This window comes from Fistularia commersonii, chromosome 20 (genome assembly GCF_037954325.1).
Source record: "Fistularia commersonii isolate RoL2024-O1a breed Wild chromosome 20, RoL_Fcom_v1.0, whole genome shotgun sequence".
In the NCBI taxonomy this organism is placed as follows: domain Eukaryota; kingdom Metazoa; phylum Chordata; class Actinopteri; order Syngnathiformes; family Fistulariidae; genus Fistularia; species Fistularia commersonii.
The window spans coordinates 10,357,295-10,369,364 of record NC_141303.1 but is presented as its reverse complement, the minus strand read 5'-3'; positions in this window follow the sequence as shown (position 1 = coordinate 10,369,364).

Sequence of the window (12,070 nt, the reverse complement as noted above, 5' to 3'; positions counted from 1 at the left end):
CAGTTCTTGACAAAGTATGCACATTAAATTGGGAAATAAATATTTAAGCATGCAATTTATTACCATTGTTATCAACCAAATATTTCAAGCAATGTGTTTTACAAGAAGTCTTTGTCTTGCATTGTGCCCTCTTCAGAAAGGTATCACAGATTGTATGTCAACACTGGCATTATGTAGTAAAATACTTCAGTACCATAATATCATGCAATCCTAACCTTTGCAGTTTTCTAAAGGGAGTGCATCAAAGGAATTGTATTTTCTAATCACCAACTTTAAGTATACTTCAAAAACTCAAATCATTTTCCACAACAGACACATAAGTATAGACAGCTAATGGCTGTCACGTGTCATGACCTCCCTCTGTCTCACATGCACACGCACACGCACACACAAGCAGATATAGATGTACCCTCCTGCACAGAACATTCTGTACACTTTACCTTTACACTACTTCATGTATGCTGGCCATTTTGGCACCCCTCCAGACATACAGAGATATACTATGTGTACACATCATGTACACAGACTGATTGAACTTTGATTGACAGAATTGAGCTCAAAACAACCTTTGTTCTGTCTGACTGACTGCGTGCTGCCATGGCAATATTCTTCTGTGTGACAGCCTAAAAGGCACTGATTGTAGACATACTGTTATACATAAACTGGTCAAGTTCTTCTTAACAGTAGCTATCAAGTAGTTGTTGGACCTTATAAGGAGAAGATCAACTTCAAATCTAATTTTAAAGAGGTTGGAGGTTTATATGTATATGTATGTATATATATATATATATATGTGTGTGTGTGTGTGTGTGTGTATATATGACATACACGATTCAGTTTTCAAGATAATACATTAGAATTAAATTAAACAAAGATAAATTAAATCAAAATGGGTTCTTAGGACTTTTGGCTGTCAGTTTGACAGATGTTTCTTTTTCATCTGTATATCCATCTTCCTTGTTCTATGATTTAAACCATTGCACAATATTTAAACGAAACTGCCAGGTTTTACCTTTGGCAGACAGACAGTGGAGTTTGTGTCATCAGCAAATATATTAAGTAAACTGTATTGCAAACTGTATTGCAAACTGTATTGCACCCTCTTTTTGTCTGTGTCCCAATTTAGTTTACTGGATACTGCAATTATTCTTTTAGCATTGCAATGCATATTGTGAAATTTCTAAAACAGCATGATCACAACAATTTGTTAAACTCCAACAAAAGATTCTCTCCAATAATGATTCGTCCACCAATATTCTCTATTGGAAGTTTTGAAATGTATGATGCTAAAAAGTTTCAGGGTTCACGACTGCAATGAAATCCATCAATAAGCTATCAATTGCTATGATATGCAATATATATTGAATCTGTTCAATAGGTGTTGATCATTATTTACTCAGTTTTAAAGGCTGTTCTTTACAGGTGTTGAAACACAGAGTTACAGTGATGTTATTCTTACGTTTTGTATGCAGTAGTTTAAGTTTTATATTCCTGATCTTACCAATTTTATAACCCATCAGTTGGGTCATTGCTACCCTCTGATCAAGTACAAGGCTTTTATTTCTGAGGTTTGACATTTAAGCTCCATTCATAGGAAGTACATAAGTTTAAGGTCAATCAAACAGTCATGTAATATTATCTGTCTAATTCTGATATTTCTGTACATAGGAGGTGGAGACTTGAGTCCAGTCACATGGCTTGGGTCTATCTCTGACTGAAGTGTCAGACTCAGTTCGTGCATGCTCCGAGCTCCTCTCGAATGACCGAACTTCTCACCCTAAGGGAGAATCTGGCCACCCTGCAAAGAAAACTCATTTCCATAATCTTGTCTTTCCCACAGCTCGTGATCATAGGTGAGAGTGGGAACGTAGATCGACCGATAAATTGAGAGCTTCGCCTTCTGGCTGAGCTCCCCTCTTCACCAAGACGGGCCGGCACACAGTCTGCATCACTTCAGGCGCCTTGCTGATCTGGTTGCCCATCTCCCGCTCCATCCTTCCCTCATTTGTGAACAAGACCCCAAGATACTTGAACTCCTCCACTTGGGGTAGGACCTCTTCCCTGACCCAGAGCGAGCATTCCACCCATTTCCGGTTGAGCATCATAGTCTTGGATTTGGAGGTGCTGATCCTCATTCCGGCCGCATCACACTTGGCTGTGAGAGATGGACATCATGGCCTGATGAAGCCAACAGAACCACATCATCTGCAAAAAGCAGAGACTCGATCCTGTGCCCACCAAACCAGATCCCCTTGATGCCCTGGCTGCGCTGACAAATTCTGTCCATAAAAGTCATAAACAGAATTGGTAACAAAGGGCAGCCCTGGCAGAGTCCGACTCTCACCGGCCCAACTTACAACCGGCAATGCGGACAAAGCTCTGCACTGCTTCCACTTGGGCCAGAATCTCCTTGATGCCCACCAGAAAATATTCTCCATGGTCTCCCCAAACTCCTCCCACACCAAGGTTTCTGCCTCGGCAACTACTGATGCCAGTACCTGTCAGCTGCCTCTGGAGCCCCACTGGCCAGAAAGGCCTGATAGAACTCTTTCTTTAGTTTGACGGCATCCCTCACTGTGGGGGTCCACCAGCAGATTAGTTGAGAGCTCTGCCGCCTTTTCACCCGAGTGTCCAGGACATGCGGACACAAGGCTTACAACACAACCGCAAGGTTGATCAAAGAACTGCGGCCTACCGTGTGTTGGTGCCAAGAGCATATATGGACACTTTTTATGCCTGAACATGGTGTTTGTTATGGACAATCTGTAACAAGCACAGAAGTACAATTACAAAACATTACTTGGGCTCAGATGAGGGGGGACATTCCTCCCAATCACTCCCTTCCAAGTTGCACTGTCATTGCGCACATTAGCAATGAAGTCTCCCTATAGAATTAGGGAGTCCCCAGTAGGAGCGCTCTCTAGCAGCCCCTCTTGGATCCCCAAGAATGTTGGGTAAACTGAACTGTTGTTGGGTGCATAGCCACAAACAACAGTCAGAACCAATCCCCCGACGTGAAGGCGGAGGGAGGCTACGCTCTCGTCCATCGGGTTGAACCCCAATGTACAGGCGCCGAGTCGGGGGGCAATCAATATGCTCACACCTCTGCCCGGTGCCTCTCACCGGGGGCAACTCCAGAGTAAAAAACAGCCCAGCCCCTCTCAAGAGGCCTGATTCCAGAACCCACGCTGTGTGTCTATATATATCCAACTATATCTAGTCGGAATCTTTCAGCCTTGTAAACCAGCTTGGGCTTCCTCCCTGCCAGAGAGGTGACAGTTCACATCCCAACAGCCAGCTACTGCGGCCGAGAAGCAAGGTCCCCCGCACCGGCCATCACCCAGCTCACACTGCTACTGACCCCTTGGCCCTCCCTGTGGGTGTTGAGCCCAGGGGAAGAGGGACCTATGTCAATCCTTTGGGCAGCGCTTGCCTGAATCCCATAGGTGAAGGGCCAGCCCCCACGCACTCACCATCGAACCTTGCCCCCGGGCCTGGCTCCAGACAGGCGCCGATGACCTCGATCTAATTATTTCAGGCATTTACAGTTGAAACCCTCAAACTTGAAGTGTCTCATGTAGATTGTTGTTTCTGTATAATCAATAAAATCAAATCTTGATTATTTTAGGTAAATCACAGCAAATGGTAAAAATGACTCCTTTTGTGCGTGAAGTGTGTGTTCACCATTTCTTGGTTTATTTTGTTATAAAACAAGAACATATGGGCAAGAGTTGATGCGGTCATGTCAAGGACAAAAAATAGAGATTCCTCATGGTGTATCATGACAGACAATGTTTTGAGGGAAGAAAGAAAATTATATATGAAAAAGCGTACTTAATTCCCCGTGTCTAATAGGGGGCTGCACTTTCCTGATTGTCCCTATAGTTTCAGATGGGCATTTTCACTGCTTGGTGCCGATACCTCAACGAAGAATGGTCTAAATGATTATCGGAAAAATGAGAGGACACGAGATGACCAAATGAGATGCTTTCCTTATGGTGAACCAGACTTGTTTGTCATCTGGTTGGAGTATCACATAGTTGAATGGACACACAAATTGGATTGGCTCAGGGTGTTAATTACAGCTTGTAACAGCAACAACTGTTTTCAGGACTTTGATTGCCTGTACAATGTGACAGGTTTGAGTGACAAAACATAAAAGCATGTGAGAATTAAACTTTTTTTTACAACATCCAAAAAGAGAGGGTTGCCAATGTCCAAAAGATGTATGATTAGGGCAGCTCATTTGTTCTCAATAGACCAAATGGTTCTGTGCATAATCCAGGGTTGCAGCAATACAAGACCCCTTGTATATTAGGACTTCCCTTCCATTGTGTGTTAGACCTATGGAGGAACACACTTGCCTTTCCAGGGGGGACCCACAGTTGAAATGATGCACCCATCTCAGGCTTCAAGAGCACTCCCATGAGCCTTGTGAGCGGCAGTGGTACATCATGGGTCAGACTGCCCATGCCAGCAGGAGTGGAAATGATGTTTGGCAGACCCCTGGATACAACAGCGGTGCCACAAGAACCAGAATACGCCAGGAGACTCCAGGATGGTGGCTGCTCATGCCTTTGCTCGTGACCAGCTGCAGAAAGCAGGCATAAAGCAGAAAAAAAAACTATTACATGTGGGCCAGGGGGGAAGAATTTCATGGCTGGGGACCTGGTGTGGGTGTACAGTACAAAGAGGAAGAAGGCTTGAAGCCCTAAGCTGGAGATGGAGTGGGTGGGGCCTTGTGAGATATTAGAAAAGCTAGGGGAGATAGTATATAAGGGTGCCAAACTCATTTCTCATGACGGGCCACATATGGCCTAGGTAGATGTGTGTGGGGCGAACCATTAAAATAATGGCATGCTCTGCAATAAATAACCAAAATATAATGTCTTTCCTCTGTTTTGGTGTAAAGAAGTACGAGGACATTAGGAAAATCTTGGCATTTAATGAACAATCCCTTTACAAAACATTTCATGAAACATCTCATATTTCCTTTGACAAAAGTACAATTGACTTCTATCATTCACATTGATGCATTGCAATCATGTGATCATGCGATCCCACTGATCGTACAAAGGCACAAAACTTTAACAAGTAATTGGTATTGAAAAATATAGTAATGAACCTCAGGATTAAATGAGACTTATAAAGAAAGGAATTTTGAAACCATTTACACATGTGCATATAAAATCTGAATTGAATCACTGCCTACACCCTACAAACTAAAAAGAGTGCTATTAAATGTGTAAGGAAGAAAGTTTTCGCATGTCCTGTAAATGTGTAAACTTCATACCTGAAACATGCATACACATACAATACATACTGAAAATGTATGGAGTTGCATGAAAATTGAATTCCACCATACTAGTTTGTAGTGAAGCTGGTGACTAACTTTAAATTGCACATTTTCGCTAGCAATTGGCTAGCTGGCTTTTACCGCTGCTTTGCTGATTTCTCGGCTATGGGAGAAAGTGGACCGCTGTTTCCTCAGACCCGCCAACAATTCGTTGATCTTATCTCTTCTCAGTTGTCTTTGCAAGCTATCACATTTTTCGCTGTGATGAGTCTCGTAGTGGCGCCGAATATTATATTCCTTACATAACGAAACTTGTTGCAAACACGCCAAGCACGAAGGTTTCCCATGCGTCTCCGTAAATAAATAGGATGTATTCAATTTTTCTTTGAAAATTCTACACTCTTTAACTACTTTTCTCTGTTTTGATAACGACATTTCGGCTAATGAGGGCGTAGCGGGGAGGTAGAGAACGGGGTAGAAAAAACGTCATAACAAGCAGCAGGTGGTGCATTGATAACGTCTGCTGATTGGTCCGTCTCAGTGATGCTGATTGTCGTCTACTCTGATCAAAATAGTGCGCCCCCTAGCGGAATTTTTTTGAATTGCATTTAATCAAAATAAATAAATCCTTGTCTTATAAGCATTTTTTCACTTTCAAATTATCCTGCGGGCCTGATCGAACCCCCCTTGCGAACCGGTTCCGGCCCGCGGGCCGTATGTTTGACACCCCTGGTATATAGGGTCCAGCTGCCTCCTAGAGGAAGGTGCTTGGTCCCCAACAGGGATAGGTTGACCCCATACAGAGGTGTCGCACATCTACATCGGAACCCTGGACCCTACACACCTGCTCAGAGAAGTAAAGCAGCCACAACTCCAGGTTCAAGGACTGTTCTTCTTAACAACTAACCTCCCTGCCTTCTCCATCCCAAAACTCACCCCCTGCTCATCAGCAGGCAGTTCCAAGACTGCAGGTGCAGCCAGTTTTGTTCCCTCCAAGGCGGCCATGAAGACGAAGAAGGCTTCCGGCCCATTTAAAGGTTAAAGGATTTTTTTCTGTGATCCCAAGCGAGGGTTTTCGTGAGGAGGGGACAGTGTAGCGACCCTGCAGTACTGTTTGGAGGAATTTTTGGAGTTCTGGAATTTCCTACTAGTTGTGAATGTGTTTTGGGATGAGCAAGAGTGAGGGAAAAGAGATTGTGAGAGGCGCAGAAGGTTAGGTTGAGCTGCTGTTGCTTAAGTGTGGCATAATTGTTCATAATCAAAATAATGTTGTGTTAACCAGCAACCCATCATCGTTGGACATATCTGCTCAGACATTACAGTACATAAACACATACACATATACTCATATGTCTTACAGGCTCATTACATTTGTTTTGAAATCATTCTCATTTTCTAAAATGCATTCAGTCCATTGCTACCAATGCAATAAGTATGTCACCAAATATGGTTTCTTTAATAACAAGAAAAAAAAATTAAGAAGTACGGAGTAATTGACTTTTACTGATAAGCCTGTGCTGCACATTATGCCGAAATGAACAAGCAGCGAGTAGAAATGGCACGATATGCCCCGGCTGGAGGATCCGGGACAGAAACAAGCACCCTGAACACGAATAAAAAACCTGTCTCAGCCCACTATTGCGCCCTCTGGGCTAAATGGCCTGGTTTTGGATCAACAATGACAGCAATCAGGGCCGTTACTGGCATCTAGTGGACAATTCTATTACTGCACAATATCAGACTTGAAACGTGTTGACTCTAAAAACCAACTGTGATACAAAATATTCCAATCAGTCTTGTTTCTTGGCAAAAGTCCCCTGCGTTGCTTACTCGAGCTAAACCTTTCTTCTGGATTAGACTATCGTCTACAACACTAAAGTGTACGTTAACAGGTAATATCAGATGATTGCAATAATGTGATGATTCACATGAAAAATCTGCTCACAATCAAAAAATCCAGGACTGTTTCCAAGACTCCACCAACAGCAGGAACATGTGGAAAGCATATGGGCTATCCCTAACCACAGGGTAGCCCCCCTTTCCGTGGGTGAAAATGACACCGACTTCCTCAACGAATTAAAAAGCTTTTTGGAGGTTCAAGTGACTAAATATCTGTGGAGGTTCTCAGTCATCCAGGTCATGGTGAATTATTGTCAAAATCTTCAACTCGACTTGAATTTCTTCACTTGAATATGTTTTATCCCTCATCCGAGAGGCTCCTTCAGTTCTAATGACCTATGGGGAGTTTCCAAATATAACTGCCAGTTTTTTTGGCGGGTCTAGATTATGGTGGCCTGTTGTGTAAGTGGAAGAGTTGATCTGCGGAAACTAGGTGTAACGGGGTTGTTATGCTAATGGAGTGCTGTTTGTTGGCACAGAAGAGCAATTTAGTGGGATTACCTGGATTGGAATGTGAAGAGGTCAAGCTACACAAAAGAGTGAAACCTGTTGGATCACACGAACTACGGCTCATGTGGACAGTGCCGGGGGCTGGTTCTGGTGGTGGGTCTTTCCTGGTTGTTTGGAGGTGCAGATGGGCCTGGTTCGTGTGTGCAAATACGTCTTGGTATTGATCCCAGTATGGCGTTGTATGTTTGTGAAAGGTTGTGTCTGAGGACCCCTCCTGTGTTCAGAGATATTTCTTCTGTTTTGACAAAGATGGCTTCTTTGACTCCTCCCTCGAACCAACCTTACACACCGGCAAAGAAGCTGATGACCCATTTCCAGCTTAACCACCGGCTCATCCAGTGGATCATGAGCTTCCTCACCAATGGATCCTAGACGGTTCTGGTGAACAATGTCCTCACAGACAATCTCTTCACCTCCACCAGCTCACCCCAAGGCTGCATCCTGTCTCCCCTGCTCTTCGTCCCCTACACTGACGACTGTAGGTCCACCCAACAGGGCTGCCACCTGGTGAGGTACGCCGATGACACTGTCCTCCCGTTTCTACTGTCTGGTCCCGCACTCCCACCACGGCTCAGCCCTCTAGGACTTTGCGCTATGGTGCTAAGCTCCCTGCCTGAAGCTGAATGTGAGCAAGACTAAGGACATGGGCATCACATTCTGCAGCGGGCAGAGGCAACTGGTGGAGGCAATCGCATCCACCATACAGGGGAAGCCAGTAGAAACAGTGACGAGTACAGATACCTGGGCACTGTCTTCGACAACCTCCTGAATTCTCCTCCAACACTGAGGAGATCATCAGGAAATGTCACCAACGGCAGTGCCTGCCCACCCACTGAGGGTAATGATTGCCGTTCATGATATATTTATTATATAAATGCAGCACGAGCATAACTACAATTTTGGACAATTGTTGTATAATCATTTATTTATATATATGTATATATCATACGTATATTGTATTCTGGATGTTCACAATTTTGATGCTGCCACCCGATGTGCACCCCAATTGCCCCTTGGGCACAAATAAAGTTTTTCTGATTCTGATTCTTGGTGGGTGCCAAGAAAATGTGCAGATCAGCTGGCTTGTGTCCTGACAGGATATTTACGAAAAATCGCTGGACCAAGCTACAGTGCCATCATGCTTTAAGTCTCCCATCATGAAATTTGCAAATGACAAAACCATGTTTGGCCTCATTAGGGGTAATGATGACCTGGTCTACAAAGAGGAGGTGGAGCAGCTGGTGGGCTGATGCAAAGAAAACAGTCTGATCCTGAAAGTGGATAAGACAAAAGAAATCATTGTTGACTTCAGGAAGAACCAGCCCAGCCACGCCCTTCCTTATCATCAACAGCATGGCCGTGGAGGTAGTCAGTAGCATCGAGTTCCAGGGGCTTCACATCACAGATAACCTCACCTGGTCTGTGAATACTCCATCACTGGTCAAGAGGACACAACAGCAGATACACTTCCTGCTCAGGATGAGGAGAGACCACTTGCCCTCATCCACCCTCACCACATTCTATGTGCTAACCAGAGAGGGCATCCTGGCCAACTGCATCTCTGTGTGGTATGGAGGGTGCAGACCCTCTGACTGGAATGATGTGAGGAGAGTGGTGAGGACAGCAGAGAGGATCATTAGGACCTCTATTCCCTCTATCCAGGACATTGCACAGAACCGTTGTGTGTCTTAGCCCGGAAAGATCTGCAGTAACCCCTCATACCCACACCATGTACTGTTTACCCTGCTGGCCTCTTGAAAGAGACTGGTATTTCCTGCAGGACCACTGGGTTCTGCAATAGTGTTGTGCCCCAGGCCATCAGATTGTTGAACTGTTAAATGCTTAATTATAAACAATACTCAACTGCATCGGTACATTTAATGCAATACTGCTGTAAAAAAATAAAAACGAACTGAAGTATCGGAATTGCTTTACTTGTTCTGACATAAGGAGTTCAGAAAGTCACCACCACACCTAACTAATGTTTGCAACTTCATGCAAGTTTGTCCAGAATCATCGAGGTAATAAAGTAGGAGTGTGAGATGGGATAGGATATTATTTTATTGCCTCCCGATTAAATAAATTGGAATAAGTTTAATGGCCCTTTGTCTTGATGCCCTTAGGCTGAGAGAGTTCCGTAGAGTATTTCCGTAAGAAACAGCCACAGATTTGTAGAGGCAGACTACTAGGTTGTATTATCTAGAGAGGCATTTACATTGGTATCTGTTTGATTCCATGCTTTTTGTAATAAAATCTTTTTATGTAATCAAGATGGTGTCAACAGAATGTTCTTTGTCATCTTCTACCTTATTACATTTTGGTAAACTCCAAAACAATACAAAATATTAATCCGCTGTAAATATTCACTGCCCTTACAATACTCACTGTGCAGCCACATTTCTTTTTATGCATATTTGTACATTCAGATACTCATTTATCTATATATCTATTTGATGTAAATGCATATTTCACTGCTTTGACATTCGTCTTTTCCACTTTGCACAACCAACCCACTGCTACCATAGCGTTCTACTGCTCTACCTCCAAACTGCACATACTCACTGTTCAGGTGCACTTTTTTTTATAGTTGTACAATTAGATGAATATTTATTGATGTACCCGATGATAATGGTTCACTGCTGTAACATTTTTCTCTTGTACATACAACAGCTATTTAGCTGCACTGCCATATAACTGCTACACTGCTGTATAACTGCTGCTGTTCACTGTTGTAAGTATGTACTTCACATCTGCAACTTGCACCTTGCATACTTGGGCTTTACTGTGTTTTATATCCACATACTGTAAAGATGATACCTTTCCAAACAAATTTTTATTCTGTGCACACCTGCTGCACACAGAAAGATAATAAAGTCTGAGTCTAAGTCGAAGTCCAAGTGATTCCCACCTAGAGGTTTTGAATAGGAGTGAACACCCAGGATATTTAAATGCATTTCACGTCTGCACATTCCTCTAAACATTTTTACTCTCTATCACATCAAGGGAAATTGGATCATCATTATTGTTTTTTTCTGGATTAGAATAGATCTGCTTCCTTATAACAACAACAACAACAAAAAAAGCAAACATTAAATGCATTTAACTTATCAGAATAATAACCCTATCATATCAATGGCAGTAAAATAACTACATGAATAATGCTCAAATTAAATTTGAAGTAATTCATATTTATTTTCTTTTTTATATATACTTAATACGTTACCTTTATCAAAATGTCCAGTGAACTTCAGATTATTTATGTGAGAAACCACTGTGATTTAAAGCTACCTGGATTATCGCGATATTCTGATTTTCATCGGTATTATTCCCACAGTGTCTGGCTTCGATTTCACTTCATCACAGCCTTAATGCCCCCACCCTCTATCACCTATGCCATCGGCATTGTGATCTCTCTTAGCGAGAGATAAACACTCCATGTGCTTATAGAAACAGGTGTCAGACTTCAGGAAGACACACGCACACGTACCCACTCGCGTAGTTAATTATTTATCCCGCCATTGAAATGCGAACAAGCACACCTCCCCGCCTTCAGTGTCACTTACGCCTCCTCCAGAGAAGTTACCGTCGAATCTGTCATGCATGTACATCTTTAACGAGACGTTGAGGGAGAAAACATACAATACACATGGAGAAAAAAACAAACAAAAAAAAAAAAGAAAAAGAATAAAAATTAGATGCTTGGCTTTTTACAGTAGATTCGGCATAGATCGATCACATAAAATGAATAATGAAATGATTATTATTATCAAATATTATTGCGCGACGACGACGACATCATCATCATCATCAACAACAACAACAACAACAACAACAACAATGATAATAATGATAACAATACATAGTTATTATTATTGTTATTGTTATAGTTATTACTATAAAATACTGCGTCTATTATTATTATTATTTGTGGTTGCTTTATTTGTGGGTAAGCTTGGACCTTTACAAAATGGGGTAATAAGCCCCTATAAGTGAGTAAACTAATTGGTTTATTGAAAACATATTTCGGTAGAATCTCGATCGAGCGGCTGTTCTGGCGATTATGTTCACTCTCACAAGACAGCTTAGTTGGTGAAGGTTTCTCCAAGTCTGAAGATTTTCTCCAGATATGACAGTTTATTTAAGATGTGGTGCTAATAATAGTCTCCAGTGATCGTTTTCCACAGGACGTAGCTGCGACTGTTTCTACGATAGAAGCAGCGAGTGTGGAATGAACTATCTGCCGAGTAGGGGGGGACTCAAAAAGCAATATATACACAAAACATCAAAAGTAGCGGGCTAAACCTCTGAAAATGTCCACAAAGCCTTCCAGTCTCATTTTTATCCATTATTTTTTCCTTGTAGGAT